Source organism: Adiantum capillus-veneris, chromosome 23, assembly GCF_014529385.1.
Source record: "Adiantum capillus-veneris isolate H3 chromosome 23, ASM1452938v2, whole genome shotgun sequence".
Lineage (NCBI taxonomy): Eukaryota > Viridiplantae > Streptophyta > Polypodiopsida > Polypodiales > Pteridaceae > Adiantum > Adiantum capillus-veneris.
Genome location: NC_140953.1, coordinates 66,580,421 through 66,597,289, shown reverse-complemented (window position 1 = coordinate 66,597,289; position 16,869 = coordinate 66,580,421).

The following is a 16,869-nucleotide window of genomic DNA, read 5'->3' as shown; positions in this document are numbered from 1 at the left end:
GTGCTCACAAACAGGAAATTCAACATAAGACAAGACAGGTAAGTAGCCAAAACGAGTCAGAGTTTTTATTCCTTTTTGGCTAATATGACCTAGCCGGAAATGCCACAACTCAGTAGACGGCAGGTCGGCTATAGATATGTAATCATGAACAACATCTAAGACATGCATGGAATACAAGGTACCATGCTTTTGACCTCTGAGTACAACAAAGATTACCTTTGTATACTATCCACGAACCATTGCTGAATGTGGTGTTGTAGCCCAAATCATCAAGCTAACCAACAGAAATCAAGCTTTTAGTCAACTTTGGCACATGTCTGACATTACATAAAGTAAAGTGCGTGCCATTCCTTAGATGCAATTTGATCTTTTGTAACAAGAGCCTTGACAGGTAGATCTGCTGTGAAGACCAATACGTTAGAGGTAAGTGGCATAACAATCGCTGGAAGAGTCTCTACAATAGGAGCATTTGAGGACTCTAGCACATTGATCTCCTCTAACTTTGCTTTGCCCTTGTTTGAATCATCAAACTAGAACTTTCATCGGATTGTTTATCCTTCTTGCTTTGCGGCCAATTCCCGCAATCCTTTTTCACATGCCCTTTTTTATGGTAGTGATAGCACTCATAATTATGCATAGAACCCCGAGACTTACTGTGTGATCCCCCACGCTCCTTGCTTTTGGCACGACTTTGAGTGCGGCCCCTCTGTCTATCACTAGCAACATACGCATCACCATCCTTCTTGCCTTCGAGAGATTTCCTGCAAATCTCCTCGGTAAATAGACTCCCAAGGATGTCATTGTACACTAGACCGGTACCAGGTGCTGAGTTGCTAATCGCAGTACAAAACGTATCCCAAGACGAGGGTAAACTGCATAGTAAGAAGATACATTTGATTTCCTTATCGAAGACCAAACCCCGAGTGGTCAACTGAGTGAACATGATATTGAACTCATTAATGTGAGTCTTTCTTCATACGAAGGTCAAACAACTTCTTCATCAAGAAAACCTTATTAATGGCACTTTTGTTCTCATAACTGGAACACAATTTATCCCATACATCTCTAGCAGTCCTTTCTTCAACTATAGTAAAGTACACATATTCGACCAAATGCAAACGAAGGGTGATTTGGCCTTAGCATCAAGTTTCTCCCACTCAACATCTGTATACTTGCCCTCTGGGTGCTCCATGATAGGATCCAGCTGGCCTTTTTTGTATAAGAACATCTTGAATCTGCTCTTTTCAGATAGCAAAATTTGTGCCATCAAATTTTTGGATATTGTAAATATCCTTTTCATCGCTAGATGACATGGCTGCAAGCTAAAGATAATATGGCGATAAACACTGGTAATTCTGGGAAAAATTCGGCAGACTTTTCTCAGAAAAACCAACAGAATCTCAATCCAAAACTGTCACAAGAGATCAGAAACACATCAAAAGTAATGCTCTCAGAGCATAAGACAGGCACATCAACCACTAACTGTACATAAAAAGTCAAAAGTTGACCCAAGACTTCCAACACGACATCAAATGCACCTAGCCCTCTATACATATCCTATGGTGAGGCCACAAAAAAGGGGACTCCAGCAACCTGTATCATCGAAAGGATCTCAACATTCGAGAATCCCCCAGCTCAAGAAAACCTCATGCTATCGACTCTCACAAAAGGTTATGCAGACAAGAAACTAGCCTAGTCTTAGAAAGGGCCTCTGAACCAAGTCTAAAAAACGGTCGAGACTGCCTGAATCAAGCCAAATCGGCTCCACAAAAGGTACATATGGAAGTTTTCGCAACTCAACATACATCCACTGTCAACAATACTACAAGGTGCAGTATACGTGCTCAAACAGGTGCCAAACAAAATGTGCAAGCAGTAAACAAATCCCTACAGGGAGTAAAACCGCTCTCAAAAGAGCTCAAGCACTATCAAAAGTGTCAAAACAATGCATATGCACATCAAGTAATCCCACTGAAATCTGTGCAGATGCAAACACTACAATTTGTATGAAACATGGATGTCCTGTATGTATGCAAGAACCTGTGAGGAGATGGATGCCTAAAAAACCCGAGACAATGTTGATGCTGAAAAGTGCTCCAAATCATCCCATAAACACCGTCTCAATAGCACATGATAGCCATAAAACGGCTATATACCATCCCAAAATAGTCTCTGAACAACCTGCACCTGTGTCCTGTACCTATACCTATAGCTGTAGCAAAAGTGGAGTTGAAAAATACATCTCCTGAAGCTTAGCTCGGATGAAGCTTTTGACTACATGAACAACTTTGAAAGGGGGGTAAAACCCTAGGACTCCGGATGGAAATGCTCTCGGAACGCTGAATTTACCGATGCTAAAATTGGAAAGCTGTTCGCAAAAACCTTGCTCTGATACCAGTTGAAGGTGCCGCGGGAAGCAAAGAGAGAGAGAGAGAGAGAGAGAGAGAGAGAGAGAGAGAGAGAGAGAGAGAGAGAGAGAGAGAGAGAGAGAGACCTTCTTTGGGTGGAGCGCGCAACAACGTTATCCTGTTGCAGCTCCTTATTCTGTTGTATTAAAAAATAAGTGTATAATGGTTAAGTTAGTAGATGGGTTAGTAGTAAGTGGGATGTCCGGCCAGTTGGCCTGAATCCCAACACTTTCCAAACTGACAAGCTTCAGAGACTTTCTATGTTTTATCAACTTTAAATGTTGCACAAACCTATAACCATCTCTTTAGTATGCATCGTCTTCAGCCTCTACAAATCTACATGATCGATATGTTTGTGCCAAATCTCAATATTTGAAAAAAATCTTGCACCTTGTGCAAACATGGTAGCATTCACCTTGGGCACATTTACATCCTAAATAAACATTCTACCCACTTTCTTTCCTTGTGCAACCAACCTTCCATTTTTCGTATGCTCTTTGACAAAAAGACTATTAGAGTTAAACCTAGCCCGCAAGCCCTGCTCAACCATCTACCCAATAGAAACCAAATTCTTTGTGATATTAAGTACATATCATACATCAACCAGTTACTTTACTTTACCATTTTTCATAGACAATGGTACATTTCCTGTATGTATAGTGGGATGTGCAATATCATTTCCAGTCTCTACATAACCAAGACTTTGCATTCCCATGAAACACTCATCGTGATTGGTCATGTCATTTGATGCACTCGAATCCACATAGCAAACATTAGTACTAGATTTTTCCACATTTGCAGACATAGTAGTTAGCATGTACTGCACCATAAATAGCCTCTCAGGATCATCTACATTCCTGCTGCTAGTGGCTGCATAGTTATCTTGCTACCTCCTGTCTGGACTTTCACGTTCAAAGTGACCATGTCTCCCTACATTTCCATGTTGACCTATATTGTTACGCTATGTATTTCCATGACCTCTTACGTCAAAAGTTTCCTTGATCACCCGTGTTCTATCTATGATTGTTCTTTTGTTGTTGTGCTTGGTGGTTGTCTCTTCCTTGACCTCCTCCATGAACTCTACCATGTCCTCTTACTCCTCCTCTATTGTTAAAGAGGATCTATTCAGAATTATTGCTACCCCGCATAGAAAAGTCTTTCTCAAGTTCTTCCTCTTCCACAATCAATAAAGACACCAAATATGTAAACGAGGGAATGTTCTCTCAAAGATGGATACAAGTCTTGAACTGTTTGTATTCTCAACCCAAACCTCACAGACATACTTCCACTTTATCATCTCTCTCTCTCTCTCTCTCTCTCTCTCTATATATATATATATATATATATATATATATATATATATATATATATATATATATATATATATATATATATATATATATATATATAGAGGCGGTCCGGGACGGGCAACAAGAGAGGTGACCTCTAAACACCCCTCAAGGCTCCCGTGCTACTCAATTGGGATTGGGGCAACCACAAGCCCAACACAACAAGAAACCCTCAGCGAAACAGAAACAAGATAGGGGCACCACCTAGTTATGGTATGCGAACTAGGACGCAAGAGAGATTTTGTCCCTGGGGGATTCACTCTATATACAAAACAGGACGCCACCTTCGAGCGGACAACTTTGATAAAACCCCTATATACGACTCATATTAGGGAATGTGACCCCCCTTTTTACGCTTATACGACAATCAATGAAGAAAACTATCATACCCCTATCTTACATATAAATGAAGGAAACTATGATACCCCTATAAAATTAAGGTCTCGCATAATCTAACAGAGTAAAACTAGTCAAAGAGTGTGTAGCATAGTGATTGGAAACATACTAAGGAACCACTCTCTATTGATAACTAGATGTACCCTCAATGTATCTTCATTTGACTTTCAAAATATTGTCCAATCAGCCTCCACTCTGGCTACTCGTCCAATTTTGACCCATCTAAGTTACTAAAAAAAAAGGTTATAAAGTTGTGTTAAGTTTTCCCTGTAAACTTTTATCTATACAAACTCTTTAAAGCTTTCATCCCTCAACAAGTAAACTATAATCACAAAACAAGCAATTGATACAAAACAGTGTTAGTTCTTACATGTATCTTTGTAGCTATTGACTCACAAGTTTGAGAGCACACTCTTTTGGGAAGCCATAATTTTGAAACATAAAAACTTCCTCTCATTTTTTCCTTTTCTCACTCCCCCCCCCCCGCCGCCCTAAATATGATACCCCCCTCCCTTATTTTTAAGCTTGGGAGATAAATTATTGGGGGCCTGCCCCTAACTTATACACTTATGTAATCTGTAAAAACCCCTCCTCTGCACTTACGTGGTGCGGTAAGTTTTCCACGGTGAATCCCCGGGGATTTTGTCACACCCAAGAAGATGCACCCCAAAACACACACAAGCAATCTGACACCAAGACACACACCAAATAGAGCAAGAGAGCAAGAGCAAAGGCGAGAGAGAGAGAGAGAGAGAGAGAGAGAGAGAGAGAGAGAGAGAGAGGAATGGAACTTGTGTAATACCTTTTTTGTGACTTACAAATGGAGATGGCTCGTTATGATGCTATTGTAGAGCATCTATAAAACTAACTCAATGCTTAGAGAATGCTAAACATTGCCAACACACACACATTGTCTTAGGGTGTGGCAGACCTCTGACAACAATACCCTCTTACAATGGACACAAAATTGGCAATGAAAACACACTAAAATACTTTCTAAAACAAGATCAAACGATAGAAACTCAAAATACACAAGTCACCTTGAATTCACCAAACCGTATTGCATAAATGGAAGGACAAAGATTTGAATGTTGAATCATGCCTTTGATGCACCAAAACTCAATTTATTGATGATGGAGGGGCATATACAATAGTGGTTTTGAGCTATTTTGAACTCACGCTCTCTCACTTGCAATGTTTATCTTGAAAGCTTCTCTCATACCAAAAGTGAAGCTCACATAGTGGTTGCTACGTCTAAGTCTTTCCTCACGCATAGAATGTTGGGGTGCTATATGAGATATTGGAGGTTGTTTTACAAGAAGGAGAGGGGACTATTTATAGGTTGGAGACCCCTCATGAAGATTATTGAAAATCTTAATTTATAAGCTAACAAATCATGATTATGATTTTTTTGAATATCAAAACATTGCGGGCCTTTTTTGTCTGCTTGAGTCATGGATGTAGGCTCAAAAGAGAGCATTATTGATGGTAGATAAGGTGAAAGTAGAGTTTTAAGAAATGAGAGAGAGAGAGAGAGAGAGAGAGAGAGAGAGAGAGTTACTATGCACATGTTTTGAGGTGAGGTGTCTTTTATGGTTAGGTCAATGGCTATTTTGTGTTAGTATGTTAGTGGTTAGTGTTAGTAATCACTAGAATGTTAATGTTATATTTACAATGGGTAGAATGAGGTGCATGGGTGAAGTAAGATGGTTGAATGAAGTGAGGAAATCATTGTGATGGTGAAGCTTGAAGGACTTACTTGGGTAGGTTCTCAAAATGACTATCGATCCTCTTTGTCTTCTTCTCTTCTTTATGCCACCGTCCTGAAGGTTGATTATCGCGATGAAAATGGAAATTCGGTTGATGAAATATCTCAATTTGCAGAGGTTAAACATGGTTTACATGCTGAATTTTATGTATATAGAGAGGGGTAAGATGGAATTGTACTTTGCAAGTAATAGAGAGAGGCATAGAGATGGTGTATGTACATGTAGAGCTCATATGAGAGCTATGGAAGTAAGAGGGGAGGTTAATGGTGAAGATGGTGAGAAACACCATGGAAGGTGCAGGTTTGAGTGAGAGATTGAGAGGAATGAGTGTGTGAGTGTGTGTGGAAGTGGGAAAGGAGGTGAGAGAAGACTATGGATTACTTTGTGAGAAAAGTGGACAGAGTAAGGTAAACTCAAAAAATCCTAGCGCACCTGTGGTAGCTCCAAAAATCATGAAAAAAGTTGAGGTGATTATTCAATTTATGGGCTACATTTTCTCTCTTGACCACATCTTCAAATTCCAAGCGGAGAAAGGCGTCAAAAATCTCACCAAAAAACATGTTGTTTATGTTGCAAAAGTCTTTTAGTGGCCCCCTCCTTTGTTGAATTTGCACAATGCATCCAAGAGTGAGCCCCTCCTTTGTTATATCATGATACAAAGCATCCAAGTGACCTTTACACATGCATGGAGGAGGATTATTGATGAAATAAGAAATATATACATGGTCGGACTAGTGTATGGACCATTCATGGATTTTAGCTCAATGAGCACATGGTGTTAGAATAATGAGTATATAATAAGAAAAAATATGAAAAAATTCTGGATATGAAAAAGATATTGGAATCATATTATATGGTCCCTCTTTTGTATTATTTTGGGTGAAAGAGGAAAAGGTATGCAAGTAAATGAAAATAATATAATAAACGTGACTAAGAAAGTAGAAATCAATTTTTTGTTTTCCCGAGGGTGAGGGTAAAAATGTGGGCGTGATTTGTATAAAAGAAAAATATGAGGTTAGAGTATGTACACATTGACAAAAAATATACTTATGGTGCAAGAGGATGAAAGAAGGCGTACATAGATTTAATAATACACACATAAAATATCAAAATAATTCTAAAAATCCCTATATTTAGGCCTTAATATACTTTTTTTAATTTTAATTTTTTTTTTGGCTCAACTAGCCCAGTGACTAGCTAATTGAGGGTTTTTTTAAGAAGATATGGAAAAAGTCTCCTAACTCACACACCTATGTACAGTGAAAGGGAGAAGATAACCACAGTGTTTAAGTGATTTGATAGGGTGAGGTAGCTCACTATGACAATTTTGAATAGCCGAAAAATGGCTATCATTATCCCTCCCCCAGGATGATGGTATATTCATGTACCATCATAGATCATCTTTTCCAAAGAGAGTGCTTCAGAGTCCTTGACGAGATCTCCATTGTTTGGCCCCTTAGCATTTTGGCTAGAGTTACACTCATGCTTCATGGAACAATACTTACATGAGATAGCTGCCTTTTGATAGATCTTTAGTAGATCCTTTGGTAGAAGGCGACTCAAATAGGGCTTCAAGCAATACCTGTTTACCTTCCTGGAGTGCTCTTTCCCATTCAAATCCATAAGCTGATAGTAACTTGAGTTGAAAGCCTTGTTGACTATGTATGGTCCCTGCCATCTAGTTTCAAACTTGGCATCAAAATGATTATCGAGTCGCTTGTCATACCTTAGCACAAGATCTCCTTCATTGATGCCTTTGTCCTTCAGTTTCTTGTCAAGCTTCTCCTTCGCCTGTGTAGATTTCCTCTTGTAGCACTCGTATGCTGCTTCTCTTTTCCACTCAAGCTCAGCTAAGGTAAGAACTCAATCCATCCATACTTCTTGATCATCTTGTGCTGCTTTGCTATAAAGTCGCATTGTTGGAATGCTGAGCTGAATTGGTTGTAAAGCCTCTTGAGCATAGACCAAGTGAAATGGTGTGACCTCTTTGGCTTCCCTATATGTGGCTTAATAGGCCCACAAGGCACCATCCAAGAAGTCATCCCACAACTTTGTCTTGTTTTTCATCATATTTCTAATGATGCCTGCAATGACACCTTTCTACCAAACCATTTGACTGGGAATATTACGGTGTACCGTGACAATGTAGAATGTGAAGTTCTTCACGGACTTCTGTGAGCAAGCCCTTTCTAAACCCTAGACCATTATCAGAAACAATCTCCAAAGGTGTGCCAAATCTACAACAAATGTGAGTATAGACGAGTTTGCTCACTGTCCTCTCATTTACCTTTGCCACACTTTGTGCTTCCACCCACCTAGTCATATAGTCTACAACCACTAGAATGTAGAGTTTACCATTCTTTGTTCTAGGAAGAGGACCCATGGCATCAATGACCCACTTTTCAAAGGGTCCATTTGCAAGCACTATTTTCCTTGGACCATGCACCAACCTTCTATTTCCATTTACCTGACAGTTGTGACAACTTTTACACAAATGTTGGACATCCACATGCAAGCTTGGTCAAACATATCCCACAAGCAAAATCTTCTTCACGGCGGTTAATTCTTGGGCAAAATGACCGCCACATGCCTCTTCATGCAATCCTTTTAGAATGGCTAGAATTTCCTCTATAGTTGGTACTCTTCTGCACACTTGATCCTTCCCTCTTTGGTAGAGGGAGCCTTCTAGGAAGAGATAGAAACTTGCCTTCTTCAGAGTCTCCTCTTTTGAGCTTTTGTGATGTCTATTGGAAACTCCCCCTCCAAAATGTAGCCAATAATGGGAGCCAATGACTCCAATCCTTGGTATCTCGGTTGCTTGATAGCTGCTTCCACCATGATGACCTGCACTTCTTTCTCAACGCATGTAACTGCTTGTTGTGCAAGTATATCGGCATCCATTTTTTTTCCTAGGACTATGATATAGTTGCACTTCTTCAAACTAATTAAACAACCTACGAATGGCATGAAATTTTATCCTTAGGATTTCATTCTTGCATGCCCAAATGCCTAAATACTGCTTCACAATGAGAAGTGCATCCCCCTTTACCATGAGACGTTGTATACCTTGGCCAATGCACATCTTTAAACCATGAAGTTTTGTGTCGTATTCTGCTTCATTGTTGCTAGTTGAACCTGGTAGATTGACCTTCTCTTTCATGACCACCTCTCCACTTGGGTCGAGCAATACTAGCCCTCCCCCTGCTTTTCCTATGACTCATCGAAAAGCTCCATCAAAGAACAAGGTAAAAGAATTAGGAGTACTTTTTGGTGGTGGAAATGGTAGGGTATTTACTTCAGGAACCTTAATCTCTTTTTCATGCACCCTATAAGTGGGAATCCCTGCCAATTGTACACGCACACTATCTTCTACCTTGAAAGAGTATTGAAACTCTTGCAACTCCATAATTCACTTTGAGATTCTAGTACTAAGATTCATTTGAGATGACACCCAAGGGAACAAATTTTCTATAGTGATAATTACAAAAGGTTGGTAGCAAGTAGGATCTAAACTTTCTCACCGCCGCAAACATGAGAGAAAGCATCATGAGTTCTTGTAGCCTCTCTCCAGGGCATTCATAACCCTACTAACAAAATAGATGGGTCGCATCCTAGTACTGTGGGGATCTTGTTGTAGAAAAATAGAACCAATTGTTTCTTTCGCAACACTAGAGCTAACAAAGAATGTGTACTCTCAACAAGGAGGCATGAGTGTTGGTAGCTCTAACAGAATGACTTTGATGCTACAAAAATATTCTTCAAGCTCATCAGACCAAACAAACTCAACTTGTTGTGTCAACTTTTGTAAAGGGTGAAGTAACTTTGAGGCTAAGTGAATGAAGCGTGACATATACTTCACCTTTTGAATGAATGATATGACCTCTTTGAGATTCTTGGGTGATGGAAGCTCAATAAGAGCCTTTGCCTTTCAAGGATCCACCTCAATGCCTTTATAGGAAACCTTGTGACCAAGCAAGATCACTTCATCCTCACCTATGTGACATTTGTCGGGATTGAGTTGTCCTCCCATGTCGTAAAGTTTTTTTAAACCTTATTCTACCTTTTGTAGATGCAATGATTTTGAGCTATAAATGCAAAAATCATCAATAAAAACCCTAATGGACTTTCCAAAGAATGCTTGAAACACCATGTTCATGAAGCGTTGAAAAGTTGCAGGAGCATTTGTCAGGCCAAATGGAATGACTCTAAAAGCATAACAACCCCAAGGAGTGATGAAGGTTGTTTTCAATTGATCCTCCAACGCGATACCTATTTGAAAGTAACTCGAGTAGCCATCACACACAGTGTACTGCTCATGACCAGCTACCTCATTTAGTATCTCATCCTGAAATGGGAGGGGAAAGTGTTCTCTTTTTTTTGCCTCATTTAGTGGAAGTTAATCCACACACACCCTCCACTTACCATTTTTCTTGGGAGTGACAACAACAGGAGAGACCCACTCTGAATTCTCCACTGGATAAATGAAACCTACTGCTAGAAGCTTTCTTACCTCCTTGAGTAGAGCTTGTTCCTTGATGACTCCTTGCCTTTGTAGCTTTTGAGCCTTAGGTGTGGCCTCTGGCTTCCACTCAATCTTGTATTGAACAACATCTACTCCACGCACATCGGTGTAGTATTTAGCAAAAAGCCTAGGAAATTTTTTTAACACACCTTTGAACTCCTCTCTTTCTTCCTTTGTAAGTGTTGTAGTTAACATACCTTCTAACATTCCTTCATCTTGAACATTTTGGTTCTCTTGAGTACCTACCTCTTCCAAACCTTGACAAGCGGTCTCTTGGTTGTTTTCCTTAAACCTTACCCCCATGACTTTGATGGAAGACTACTCTTTTGTAGTGCTACCGCCAGCTTCTTCTTCTGAAGTGCTATCAGTCCAATCTTCCTCCGTCTCACTTTGTGATGATTGTTCATGGAGATCCTCTTGACGTTGCTCCTTCATGTCAAAGCCAACCTTCTTATGATTGTCGTTCTTACAGATCAACTTTCCACTTTCCCAATCCTGCAAAGCTCTCATTTTCATTATCCATGGTCTCCCAAGGATAAATGGATAGCCACTTCCCTTGGTCAACATAACATAAAAATACACTGCCTTCTTAATGCCAAAGGCCTCTACAAAAACATTTTTACAAATGCCTACACACCTAGATTCGCTATTGTTTGCCATTTTCACTTTGATTTCAGGTGTCTCATGGATGTGCATGCCTAGTCTTTCCATGAGTCCCTTTGTCATGATGCAAATTTGTGCACCCCCATCCACTAAACCTTTCCTAAACAACCTTCCTTTGATGTAACAATCTAGCATAGGTGTAATATCCTCATTCATTTCAACATGTGCAATCTTTACAACAGGCACACTCTCTCTTACCTTTCTCCTAGTGCTAATTGCTTTCGTTAAATCTCTCCTAACTTGTGGGCATAATGCAAGAAATTGAGGCCATGAGATATCTGGACCCTTACCTCTCATGTCTTCCAACAAGTTGTATGGAACCATACCATGTCCAAGAGGGAAGTCTTGGAGATTGATACAACATCGACTCCTCTTAGCTTCCTTGGTTTTTTGCCTTCTTGCCTCGTCCATGGTCACTATGTGATGTGACACCTTCTTTCTCTTTACCTTGTCCTCGGCCACACTTAATGCCATTTGCTTCCATGTCAACCTCATTTGAATTTGTCACCTCTACCACGTGCACATTTGGATCTGGCAAAGGTGGAACTCCTTCTACCCCTTGTGGAGGTGATCTTGGTCCCATTTGGCCTTTGTAGAAGCCTTAGTTTTTGACCAGTTCCTTCACCTGCATTCATCACTGGGTAATTCAAGTTAAGTCTCCTTGTCTCCCCACGGGGCCAAGGACAATTATACATCCCATGTCCAGACTCTCTGTAATTCCAACATTGCAAGACTCTCATAGGTCGTGGCTCTCTCTCTTCTGACTTCTTTGCTTGTCCCTTTGGGCCTACAACTTGTGCAAGGTGAATTGACAAGCTGATTAAAGATTCATTTAACTTCTCAATTACTTCAGTCGCTCGTTACCTCAGGAAGCTCCCTAGATGTTGATGCTTGTGACTTACCTTTGGGTCTAAGACCTTCTATTGGAACCTCTCCCCTTAAGCACTTGAGTTTCCTATACTTCTTAGCAGCCCTAGTTTCCGTTGTATCAAAAGTAGCAGGTGCACCCGCCTCAACTTTTACCTTAAGGTCAGAAAAGAGTCCGGCTATGAACCTCTCCTTCTTTAGAAATTCTGCACCATCACCATGGTTAGCAACATTTTGTATCCATAGAGCCCAAAGACGTAGAAACTCTTGCTTGTACAAGTAGTAATCATCTAAGTCTTTTTGCTTATGAGAAACTATGTCTTGCCATAGTTTTTGAGTGTTTTGGGGATCAAAGAAGTATCTCTTGAAACGATTCAAAACTTCCGTGTGCTTCCCCTTAACTTCCTCAGGCAAAGAGTCAAACCAAGTGCTAGCATCTTTTCTAAGGACCACCTCAAACATTTCTACACGTTCTTGATCAGTTATTATCCTCTTGATATGGCAAGACATCTGAAATTTGCTAAAAATAGTTATGCATCCTTCCAAGCTCTCCAAAGAAAAGAGGATATCCAGACATTTGGAGTTGGCTTTCCATTGAATTGATTTCAAAGTGACACATTTTTTTTTCTTAAAAAGATCTAACAATAACGTTTTCTAAATGGCAATATGTTCTACAACAAAATAAAAATTTTCACAACAAATGATCTATGATAATCAACAAGAGGCAAGATGACAGGGTTTGGTGATGCAATAATTTTTCCTACTCTTTGGGCACCAAACATGAACACCATACGTTGTTGAAACTGGATCTTTCTACTATTTGCAACGTTTATTCTAATGTGTGGAGTGAAATGGAAGGGGAAAACCTCTATTCATGGGCCATTATCCATTGTCTATGCATGACCTAATGCTTGAAACAAAACAAAAATATAGACGTCCAAATTAAGGTCGTACCTAATGAGAGGCAAAATAAAAGGATTTACTGAAGCGTTTATCTCGGCCAACCTAAGAGGACATAAAATTCTACGAATTACACGTTGAAATTGCAACTTAGTACTAACAATTATGTGTACATTTTGCCTTGCAATGGGAATGAAAGAATCATAGAAATTCTCGTGATTCATGCAAACTAGTTTACTATGCTAAAGGTTGAACCTACACAAAAAGATACACAAGCCCTCCTCAGTGGGGGCATCAAAATTGAGGCGGTCCGAGGCAGGCAACAAGAGACCTCTAAACACCCCTCAAGGCTCTCATGCTGCTTTAGAGCCATTCATGCGTATTATTCCATTTTTGCTTGATTTAATATGAGATTCCGCGCTTCACTACATTTGACCCCAATTTACGATAGAGGTTCATTGCGCATTCACACACGAGATCTCGACTTGGCTTTATTTTAGCCATTGGTCACACACTTACACACGATTAGAGTTGATTTTTGACTGCGACTTGAGCCGAGAGACGATTTTTAGAACTTGATCACACACAGTGAGCCCAGATTAGCATTTGGCTAGCCTTTGATTGCTAGATTCCACACCATAGCTAGTGGTCGTGCACATAGAGCTGCTTGACACCAGATTTGACCTAGATTGCTACATTTTGGCTAGGGATTTCATTAACGTCTTAACCTGGAAACACCATATCAATAAATTTGGAAATTCTCAATTGGGACTGGGGCAACCACAAGCACAACACAAACAAGAAACCCACAGTCAAACCCAAACAAGATAGGGGCATGATATGCAAACTAGGACGCAAGAGAGATTTTTTCACACCCAGGAAGATGCACCCCAAAACACACACAAGCAATCTGACACCAAGACACACACCAAATAGAGCAAGAGAGCTACAACAAAGGCAAGAGAGAGAGAGGAATGGAACTTGCGTAATACCTTTTTTGTGACTTACAAATGGAGATGGCTCGTTATGATGCTATCTTAGAGCTTGTATAAACTAGCTCAATGCTTAGTGAATGCTAAAAATTTCCAACACACACACATTGTCTTAGGGTGTGGGAGACCTCTGACCACAATACCTTCTAACAATGGACACAAAATTGACAATGAAAACGCACTAAAATACTTTCTAAAACAAGATCAAACAATAGAAACTCAAAACACACAAGTCACCTTGAATTCACCAAACCGTATTGCATAAATGGAAGGACGAAGATTTGAATGTCGAATCATGCCTTTGATGCACCAAACCTCAATTTATTGATGATGGAGGGGCATATACAATAGTGGTTTTGAGATTTTTTGAACTCACGCTATCTCACGTGCAATGTGTAGCTTGAAAGCTTCTCTCACACCAAAAGGGAAGCTCACAAAGTGGTTGCTATGCCTAAGTCTTTCCTCACGCATAGAGTGTTGGGGTGCTATATGAGATATTGGAGGTTGTTTTACAAGAAGGAGAGGGGCCTATTTATAGGTTGGATATCCCTCATTAAGAATATTGAAAATCCTAATTTACAAGCTAACAAATCAGGATTATGATTTTTTTGAATATTAAAACATTGCGGGCCTTCTTTGTTTGCTTTAGTCATGGATGTGGGCTCAAAAGAGAGCATTATTGATGGCAGATAAGGTGAAAGTAGAGTTTTAAGGAATGTGAGAGAGAGAGAGAGAGAGAGAGAGAGAGAGAGAGAGTTACTATGCACATGTTTTGAGGTGAGGTGTCTTTTATGGTTAGGTCAATGGCTATTTTGTGCTAGTATGTTAGTGGTTAGTGTTAGTAATCACTAGAAAGTTAATGTTATATTTACAATGGGTAGAATGAGGTGGATGGTTGAAGTAAGATGGTTGAATGAAGTGAGGAAATCCTTGTGATGGTGAAGCTTGAAGAAGGACTTACTTGTGCAGGTTCTCAAAATAACTATCGATCCTCTTTGTCTTCTTCTCTCTTTATGTCACTGTCGTCAAGGTTTATTATCGCGATAAAAATGGCAATTCGGTTGATGAAATCTCTCAATTTTCAAAGGTTAAACATGGTTTACATGCTGAATTTTATGTATATACAGAGGGGTAAGATGGAATTGTACTTTGGAAGTAATAGAAAAAGGCATAGAGATGGTGTATGTACATGTAGAGCTCATATGAGAGATATGGAAGTAAGACGGGAGGTTAATGTTGTGTGTGAAAGTGGGAAAGGAGGTGAGAGAAGACTATGGGTTACTTTGTGAGAAAAGTGGGCAGACTAGGGTCCACTCAAAAAATCCTATCGCACCGGTGGTAGCTCCAAAACTCATGAAAAAATGTGAGGTGATTATTCAACTTATGGGCTACATTTTCTCTGTTGACCACATCTTCAAATTACGAGGGGAGATAGGTGTCAAAAATCTTACCAAAAAACCTATTTTTTATGATGCAAAAGTCTCTTAGTGGCTCCCTCCTTTGTTGAATTTGCACAATGCATCCAAGAGTGAACCCCTCCTTTGTTATATCATGATACAAAGCATCCAAGTTACGTTTACACATGCATGGAGGAGGATTATTGATGAAATAAGAAATATATACATGGTGGGACTAGTGTATGGACCATTCATGGATTTTAGCTCAATGAGCACATGGTGTTAGAATAATGAGTATATAATAAGAAAAAATATGAAAGAATTATGGATATGAAAAAATATATTGGAATTATATGATATGGTCCCTCTTTTGTATTATTTTCGGTGAAAGAGGAAAATGTATGCAAGTAAATGAAAATAGTATAACAATCGTGACTAAAAAAGTAGAAATCAATTTTTTTGTTTTCCCAAGGGTGAGGGTGAAAATGTGGGGGTGATTTGTATAAAAGAAAAATATGAGGTTAGAGTATGTACACATTCACAAAAAATATACTTATGGTGCAAGAGGATGAAGAAGGCGTACATAGGTTTAATAAAACACACACCTAGGTATAAATATTTAAATAAAATATCAAAATAATTCTAAAAATTCCTATATTTAGGCCATATATACAATGAAATATTTCAGGTGCTACTAAAAGGGGGAGTACCAAATGATGTCATGATTTGACTGAGCTGTTTATTTATGATTTATGATTTTTTTTGGTGAGTTGATTGCAAGTGTTTAAACTTATATCCGGGTATATGGTTATTCAACCCGAATAAAGTGGCTTTCTTTTTGTGTTACATTTGTTGCATAAGTATTATATGGGCAAAGTGATGTGATAAAGTGTTAGTCTATATTATGGAGCTGATCTTGTTGCATTGATTTCATTTGTGTGTTATGCATGCACCTGAAAATGGCAAAAAAGAAAATAACATATAAGTGAAGTTATGGTTTATGGTCAACCCAAGTGCCGGAGATATTAGCATCATGTTTATGTTGATGGAATGATGTCATATGATGTATGGAACCTTAGGGATGGATGCGGATACTTCATGTGCATGTGTATGTTGCTTTCCACCCTTTTTAGGACAAAACTAACTCTATGTGCTAGGGGGGCTGAGGCATAGTCATAGTATCACTTATGCATGATTGGATATTGTCAAAATTGGAATTTGATATCATGTTTAGTCGCTGATAAGATTTATTTTATGCATAAAAGGTTCATATATTAAGGGCCATGTGTGTGGACTCAGTTTGATTACAGTGGATATATCAAACTCCAAGTGTGGGAGCTGGTTCAATATGAAATATGGTTTATAGTCAAGGGTTGAGATCCCTCATGGATTATGGTTGTGATCTTGATTGTGGAAGCTGGTGTGACTCTTGGATTTTTTTTTAAATATGTTTATGCTGTCAAATTTCTTGCAGCCATGTTATGTGCTTAAGTGTTTCTGCAGGGATAGATGTGCATCACCCTGAGTTCGGTGGAGTGATCACCCATGTGATGTGATTGGAAGATGGTTTATGGTTTGGATTGGATCATGAAATGATTTTGATGGT